Here is an 8,211-nt window from a genome sequence, read left to right on the forward strand (position 1 = left end):
AGATGTTCCTCCCAAAATCAAGGAAGTCCTTGAAGAAAATAAGGATGTGATGCCTCCCGAGTTGTCAAAACAACTACCACCTAGGAGGAAGGTGGACCACAAGATTGAATTGGAGTTAGGAGCAAAGCCGCCCGCCTCAACACCTTATAGGATGGCACCGCCAGAACTCGATGAGTTGAAGAAGCAACTCAAGGATTTGCTAGATGCTGGGTTCATCCGTCCATCGAAGGCACCTTATGGCGCACCAGTCTTGTTCCAAAAGAAGTATGATGGTTCATTGAGACTATGCATCGACTATCGAGCACTTAACAAGGTAACCATCAAGAACAAATACCCCATTCCTTTGATAGCCTATTTGTTTGATCAACTTGGTAGAGCTAAGTGGTTCTCAAAGCTAGATTTGAGGTCAGGATACCACCAAGTGAGAATTGTCGATGGTGATGAACCTAAGACCACGTGTGTCACGAGGTATGGATTGTATGAGTGGTTGATGATGCCTTTTGGCTTGACCAATGCTCCTGCGACCTTCTGTACCTTGATGAACGAGATTTTTTGACCTTACCTTGATCGGTTTGTAGTGGTCTACTTGGATGACATTGTTGTCTATAGCAATACTTTGGAGGAACATGTAGAACACTTACGAACCGTGTTCAAGATCTTGCGAGAGAATAACCTATATGTGAAGAAGGAAAAGTGTTCCTTTGCAAGGGACTAAGTCCACTTCTTGGGACACATCATTAAAGATGGAACTCTCTGCATGGATCAAGGAAAAGTGAAGGCTATCAAAGAGTGGAAACCTCCAAACAAGGTATCTGAATTGAGGTCATTCTTTGGGTTGGCTAATTACTATCGGAGGTTTATCAAGGGATACTCTGCCAAGGCTGCACCATTAACTGATCTTCTCAAGAAGAACCACTCTTGGGAATGGTCAAAGGAGTGTCAAAAGGTTTTTGATGAGTTGAAGGCTGCTATCACAGAAGGACCAGTACTAGCACTACCCGACTACTCAAAGGTGTTTGAAGTCCACACTGATGCTTCTGACTACGCTATTGGAGGAGTTCTGATGCAAGAAGGACATCCTATTGCCTTTGAGAGTCGCAAGTTAAATGATACAGAGAGGCGATACACTGTCCAAGAGAAGGAGATGACAGCGGTGGTGCATTGTCTGAGAACTTGGCGTCACTACTCGCTTGGTTCACACTTCATCGTCAAGACAGACAATGTGGCTACAAGCTACTTCCAAACTCAAAAGAAGTTAAGCCCCAAACAAGCTAGGTGGCAAGACTTCTTGGCTGAGTTTGATTTCAAATTCGAATACAAGTCAGGCAAGACTAATGTGGTAGCAGATACGCTGAGTCGCAAGGTTGAGTTAGCGGCCATTTCTGTGGTTGAAGGAGATATTATGCATATCATCAAGGAAGGGTTGCATCACGATCCATTAGCTAAGAAGTTGGTGGAGTTGGCTAGAGAAGGTAAGACCAAAAGATTTTGGTTAGAAAATGACCTTCTCTACACTAAAGGGAGAAGACTATACGTCCCTAAATGGGAAAATCTAAGAAGAAAATTAGTGAGGGAATGCCACAACACCAAGTGGGCTGGTCACCAAGGTCAGCGAAGGACCTTGGCACTCATTGAATCTTCTTATTATTGGCCTCAAATGAGAGATGAAGCGGAGAGCTATGTGAAGACTTGTCTTGTGTGCCAACAAGATAAGATTGAAAACAAGACACCAAGCGGGTTGTTGGAACCTTTGCCTCCATCAGAGCGACCGTAGGAAAGTGTCTCTCTAGATTTCACCTCTGTCTTACCGAAGTCCGAGGGGTTTGGATCTATTCTCGTGGTAGTGGATCGATTTTCGAAGTATGCTACCTTTATACCTGCCCCTACTGACTGCACTGTAGAGGAAGCAGCACGACTATTCTTCAAGAATGTGGTGAAGTACTGGGGATTGCCTAAGAGCATCATTAGTGATCGAGATCCACGCTTCACAGGACGACTATGGACAGAACTGTTCAAACTCCTTGGGTCGGAGCTTCATTTCTCAACAAGCTTTCATCCTCAAACCGATGGGTAGACTGAGAGAGTGAATGCCTTACTTGAGTGTTACTTGAGGCATTTTGTAAGCGCTAATCAGAAGGATTGGACAAAACTCCTAGACATTGCTCAATTCTCATACAATCTGCAAAGGAGTGAGTCTACAGGGAAGAGCCCATTCGTGATTGTGACTGGACAACAGCCGCTTACACCTCACTCTCTTTCTTCCTCTTACTCAGGGAAGAGCCCTGGAGCTTATCATATGATTAAGTCATGGGAAGAACAAGCAGATGTCACTCGTTCTTACCTCGACAAAGCTGCCAAGAGGATGAAGAAATGGGCAGATAAGAAGAGGAGGCATACAAGCTATCAAGTGGGAGACAAGGTAATGATCAAACTTCTTCCACAACAATTCAAAGCCTTTCGCAAGGTTCATAAGGGCTTAATCCGCAAATACGAAGGGCCATTTGAGATCATTGGACGTGTTGGGGAGGTTGCTTACAAAGTACAACTCCCTCCCTCTATGAAGATCCACCCGGTCTTCCATGTGAGTATGCTTAAACCATATCATGGAGACCAAGACGAACCGAATAGAGGTGACTCAAGTCGCGCTCCGCCCGTGGTAATTAGATCCTTTGATAAAGAAATCGAAGAGATCTTAGCTAATCGCATCGTGCGACGAAGAGGGGTGCCACCAAGTATCCAATACTTGATCAAGTGGAAAGGGCTCCCGATAACCGAAGCTAGCTGGGAAACTCGCGAAGATCTGTGGCAATTTCAATAACACCTAGAGCGCTCATGAACAGAACGCGACGAGGACGTCTGCGCATTAGGTGGGGGAGAATGTCACGGTAAATTTTAGAAGATTAGATTTAACAGTGTTTGTATAGTTTTCTGGAGTGTTTGAGAATACTCTAGATGGTTCCAGAACGTTCTAGAATGTCCTAGAAGGTCCCGGAATACCCTAGAAGGTTCTAGAAGACTCTGGAAGGTCATAGAGTATTCTAGAAGAGTGTAGATGTATATAGAAGTATAAAGAGTGATATGGAATAATCTAGAAACATTTAGAGAGTTGTGGTAGGATAAATATTTGTAAAGAAGGTTCTGGATGATTAATCTGGACCGTTGATTAGATTTAATCCTAACCATCCATTGAGGAGGTGGATGGCTATAAATAGGGGTGAGAGTTAGAGTTTGGGTATGTGTGAATCATTTGTAACCACACTTGAGCAATAAAGTGTTCTTCCACCAAAGCTTTCTTTCTCTTGTGTTCTCTTGTATTCTTAGCTTTCTTGTTAAGTATTGAAGGTTAGGCTGACTTGGTCTTAGCTCAAGAGGTTGAGTGAGTCCGAGTGCCGACACGGTAGCGTTGGAGTGTGTCCAAGGCCGTGACAGACGAAATCATTACAAAATGTGTCCCCCTTATAATTACTAATTTCCCTTGTGCTGTGTACTAGCAGATAGAGTCTAACATAAATCTAATAAAACGTCTAACATAAATTAGGAACAACAAAATTAGAGATATATTAAAAAATTTTAGGAAATTAAATACATCAAATACATCACTAATTAAATAAAGATAGAATTATAGTGCAGGGAAGGTACAGATGCTCGCTAGTGGACTGAAATCGGTGGAGCCTGTCGCCATAGCAGAAAAGGTAGAGGGAGGGCATATTTAATTAGGAAAAGGTAGGGTTTTTTTTTAATAAAACATAAATTCACAAATCTTCTTTTCTTTAAAAGAAAAAACGAAAGCTAATGAATTAATGAACTATATCTTAAATGGCATCATCTTCCTATACTCATTTAAGAAGTCGCGGGTTTGAATCTCCCTCTCTTTAGTAAACCAAACGTTAAAATACTATTTGATTTATGCTTAAAATTAGCTGTCATATCCATTTAGTTTTCCTTTTGTGCTTGAATTTCAGGCAGTTCTCAAGTTTTTGCGCAATCCAAAAGCTTAAAAGTTTGCATTGGGGAAGTTATTAGGATAAAACACCTTTAACATGTGAGGTACATTAAAATTGTCTATTTTACTAGATACTCTGCCTCTGAATTATATGCTTTTGATATTCATGTATTTAATCAACAAGTTCACTTTATCCACATTATGTGAAGAATTCAACTCCAACTCTTATGTATTCTTATTATGTTACAGGTTTGGGATTATTAAGTGGTTTAACAAATATTCCCGAAAACACTTGGTGAGAGAAACTTTGGTTGGGCTTTAAAGGCTTAGATCAACGTTGTGCTGATGTATCAATAAATTTTTTGCAGATCCTTTTTGAAGATGGCTGTGTTGAAATTTTTGACATGTCCAAAGAAGATTCGGAACTCACAAGTTTGTGACACAATTACTTTTGAGTGCTGCACTACCACTTACTTCCTTGTTAGTATTTTTTCAGTATTTATCTCTGTGACACTAGTAGTGTTTCTTCCTGATTATGTGCTTGTTATGATAGATTGATGCCTTAGGCGTTGATTACTATGTTTTTTTTTATTTGTCTCCCTTAGCTACTTTTGAAGGATGTTCTTCACATTGAGGGTGGGTTTGATAAAACTTAATGTGTTTGATAATTCAAAAAGATCGTGTACTTGTGTTTTTAGTTTTTAAAAGTAATAGGTGCTTTTGAAAGTACCTATAAAGATATTTTTTAAAGCTAGCTTATTCTTTTCAAAATTAAGAAGTCTAATATAATCTTATTATATATTAATGATTTTCTAGATTTATGCTTACTCTTTATTACATTTACTTTTATGTATATTAATTATTAAAGTCATTTTAAGTTTTAAAAACAATTTTACCAAACATAATTGTTAGTGTGTGCTTAGTGAAAGCTAATTTTACCCAACCCACCTTGAATGCATGCTTTGATGAGCAGTATTTTCCGTTCTAGATGAGGATTCTAAGCTAACAGAATTGCGATTAATGTCATTGTTCCTGCTGCGATAATTTTCTTGTCATTGTAGGATACAAGAAATAGGGCTATAGCTATGCCCTCTGTATTTTCATTTATTTTTATATATATAAATAGGGAAAAGCATGTGAAGGGAATTAAGTTAATTTCAGTTATTCCTTACTTATTTCTGCTAAATTGGGAAAATGAAAACCATTTGAACAGAACACCACACATTTCCTAAGCCAAATTCCTCCTAAGATTGCTATAACTCTGTTTCAGGTGTGTAGGTGAAAACTAGTGAAAATGGAGGCCTTATTCTTTCATTTCATGTACATAATTCTTTGGAGTTGCTGAGGCTCTGAAAATTCATTCTGATAGAAAGCTTAATACCTAGACTAGATCATTGTTTCTGATTGAAGGAATTAATAAGCTGTTTTGGTTTCCATCTGAACAAGATGTATCATGCCAACCTAGAAGATTGTTGTGTTACTACTAGAGATATTTTGTGTCTCTGCAAATCTTGATTGTATGTAACACCCTACCACACTAAGCTTTACGCTTAAGTCGTAAAACGAATGTGGTGTGGTATTACAACCTCTAAAATAAAATGAGTACATATAATAGCAGAAGAATTATAATATGCTAGGAGCCTTGAAGAAAAGGGGAAAATAAAAATTGCACAATAAAGGCGCAACGCTCAAGGAACGAGTTAACTTACGTGCTAAGAAAACCATAACTATCAAACATAAGCTAACAGAAGTGGGAATAGAGTGCCAAAGATACAAAATATCAAGCTCCTAACTCAGCCTGCGAAGTCAAGACTGGCCGGAGAATATTTACACATATATACATACATATCCAAAACCCAAAAGTACATATACACAATCATGCCTCTCCATAAACCTCTAAGAGGATCAAAAAGAATAAGTCATGCGGAGAGAAAACTAAGTACATATATATACATCATAGCATAACAAAATATCCCAGTAACCACTCCGCTTCAAGAGTCCAGACGCCTAACGAGATGCCTCTCGACCTGCATCTGAAAAATAATAACATAGTATGGAATGAGAACCGGAGGTTCTCAGTATGGTAAAGGTGCCACACACATAATATATAAGGTCCTGGGAATGCCAGAGGCAATCCTAGAACACCGACACTCAGATTATAGAGCTTAAAGTATTAAACAGAAGCCATAAAAGGTGGTTTCCTAAAAATATTTAATTATAACTTAACTTAACCTTAAATCTAAGTCCTATACTGCCATTCCTCCATACCTCCAACTCCATCATGCATTTTCATAGACAAATAGACAGATAAAGGCAAACACAAGAAGGTTACAACTACTGCAGGTAACAAATACACATTTAGCATGGCAAATACAGGTAGGCACACCCAATTAGAGCACAAGCAAGAAATTCAAGTAATATGCATATGATGCATGCCTGTCCTATGGCTGATGAGGCTCATCTGTCGGTTATCCAGCCAACCCGACAAGTCTGAATTGTCCTTAGACTGTCCCCCGACGTGCATCCCCAAGAGTCTATGCATAGATTTTTCTCAAATAATCAATATTGCTCAATGGGGGTAACATTCCCGGGAATTTATATAGTGCCCGGTCACACTTACGTCGTAGGGTCAACAGAGTATCGAGTTTTCAACCTGGTACACGTGGTGGCAAGCCACGGCACTTAATCCAGGGAATCTCGTATCTCAGATTATTCAAATTCATAAGCCATATAAATAATTCAATTATAATTCATCAACATCAACATCATTCTCAATCACATTTCATTCATCATCATACATCAATCATATTCAATCCTTATCCTTCATTATCACACCTCCCATTCCGTCCATCAATAGTTCCAATTCAAAACATAATTCATTCTTTTCTAAATGAATCAAACTTAAAACATGCTCATTTTCTTAATAACTCAAAATCAAACCATATAACCTTTGAATCTAAATCTTTTTAAATAATCATATAAACAAAATCTCTAATTTTTTTTATAAAATTTCAGCAGCATCTCCTCTAAAACTCGGACTTTGCCACCCTTTTCGGGTCCAAACCTGCTTTCTTTTCAATTCAACATACCCTTCCTCATCATCATAACAGTCACCACAATAAATCTACTTCAGATTAACAATTATATTCATACAATATTCAAATCCAACAACCAAAATTCAACTAAGGATCATAGTTCACTAATCCTAGGCTTCTAACACAAAATATCTCAAATCAATAATTCACCAAATCATTAGCACTAAACCAACCATGTTCATCAACAATAACATTCACCATCCAAGATTAATAACTAATTATCCAATAAACTTCAACCAAATATATTCATCGACAAATTACTAAACATTAAACATACACCTGCATTCCAACTTATCCTATGGCCGTCTAGCCTAAGTTTTCACAGAACATTATATATTAAATGCAAGAAACCTAAACCATACCTTAGCCGATTTCCACGTAACGACCAAAGCTATTTATTCAAAACCAAGATAACCCCTCAAAACTCAACTAATCCGCTTCCTCTAAGTACCAGTATTCACAATTTCAAGCTCCAATTATTTATTTTCAAACTAATACACATTCATAATACATATATACCCAATTTAATACTCAAAGCTCAAATTTAATGAAAATAAAATAGAATTATCATATCCTCACCTTACCCAAGCTTCACATAAGCAAGAGTGAACGTTTCTCTCAAGCTAATTGGATCCTAAAACATCAGAAATCAAAGAAATTCAATATTCCCACTTAAAATTCGAAAATTGGGGGAAGATGAAGCTGAGAGTGATTAAATAAGTTACCTATGAAATTGTTCCGATAGAAATGTAGAGCTCGACGCGGTGAACGCGTGGCCGTAAACGATGCGGCGATTGGAGCTCGGACGGAGAAGTTACGGGGATCGGAAATTAACGTGAGGGTTACGGGAATGTTTCTCGTTTCTCTTCTCCCTGGAAGCTGAAAGCTTCGTTGCTGCAGTAATGAGGGAGAAGACAAAGCTGGGTTCATTTAATAGGGCTGGTCCGGTTGAACCGACAGCCCAGTTCGGGTCCGGTTCAACCGGTTCAGTCCTTTCGGTCCAATCTTGGACCGTTTTCTTCAAAATTAGTGTCAAAATTCTCGTTTTGATGAGCTCTACCCTATTTTGATATAATATTTACATTTCTAATCCTCCTTATTAAAAACTAATTTATTAACTAATTTAACCGGGGTTTACATCCTACCCACCTAATAAAGAATTTTGCCCTCAAA

At 38.4% G+C, this 8,211-nt stretch overlaps 1 long non-coding RNA gene across 1 annotated transcript; it reads right to left on the minus strand.

Moving 5' to 3' along the window:
• Positions 1-5,648: 5,648 nt before the first annotated feature.
• Positions 5,649-7,942, minus strand: LOC140183307 (uncharacterized). Its single transcript, XR_011879265.1, has 3 exons — positions 7,764-7,942; positions 7,618-7,672; positions 5,649-5,976 (listed from the first exon to the last, which is right to left on the minus strand). It is a non-coding gene; the product is annotated as an uncharacterized lncRNA (long non-coding RNA).
• Positions 7,943-8,211: the final 269 nt, after the last annotated feature.

The sequence above is a fragment of the Arachis hypogaea genome, chromosome 20 (genome assembly GCF_003086295.3).
Source record: "Arachis hypogaea cultivar Tifrunner chromosome 20, arahy.Tifrunner.gnm2.J5K5, whole genome shotgun sequence".
Classification (NCBI taxonomy): Eukaryota; Viridiplantae; Streptophyta; class Magnoliopsida; order Fabales; family Fabaceae; genus Arachis; species Arachis hypogaea.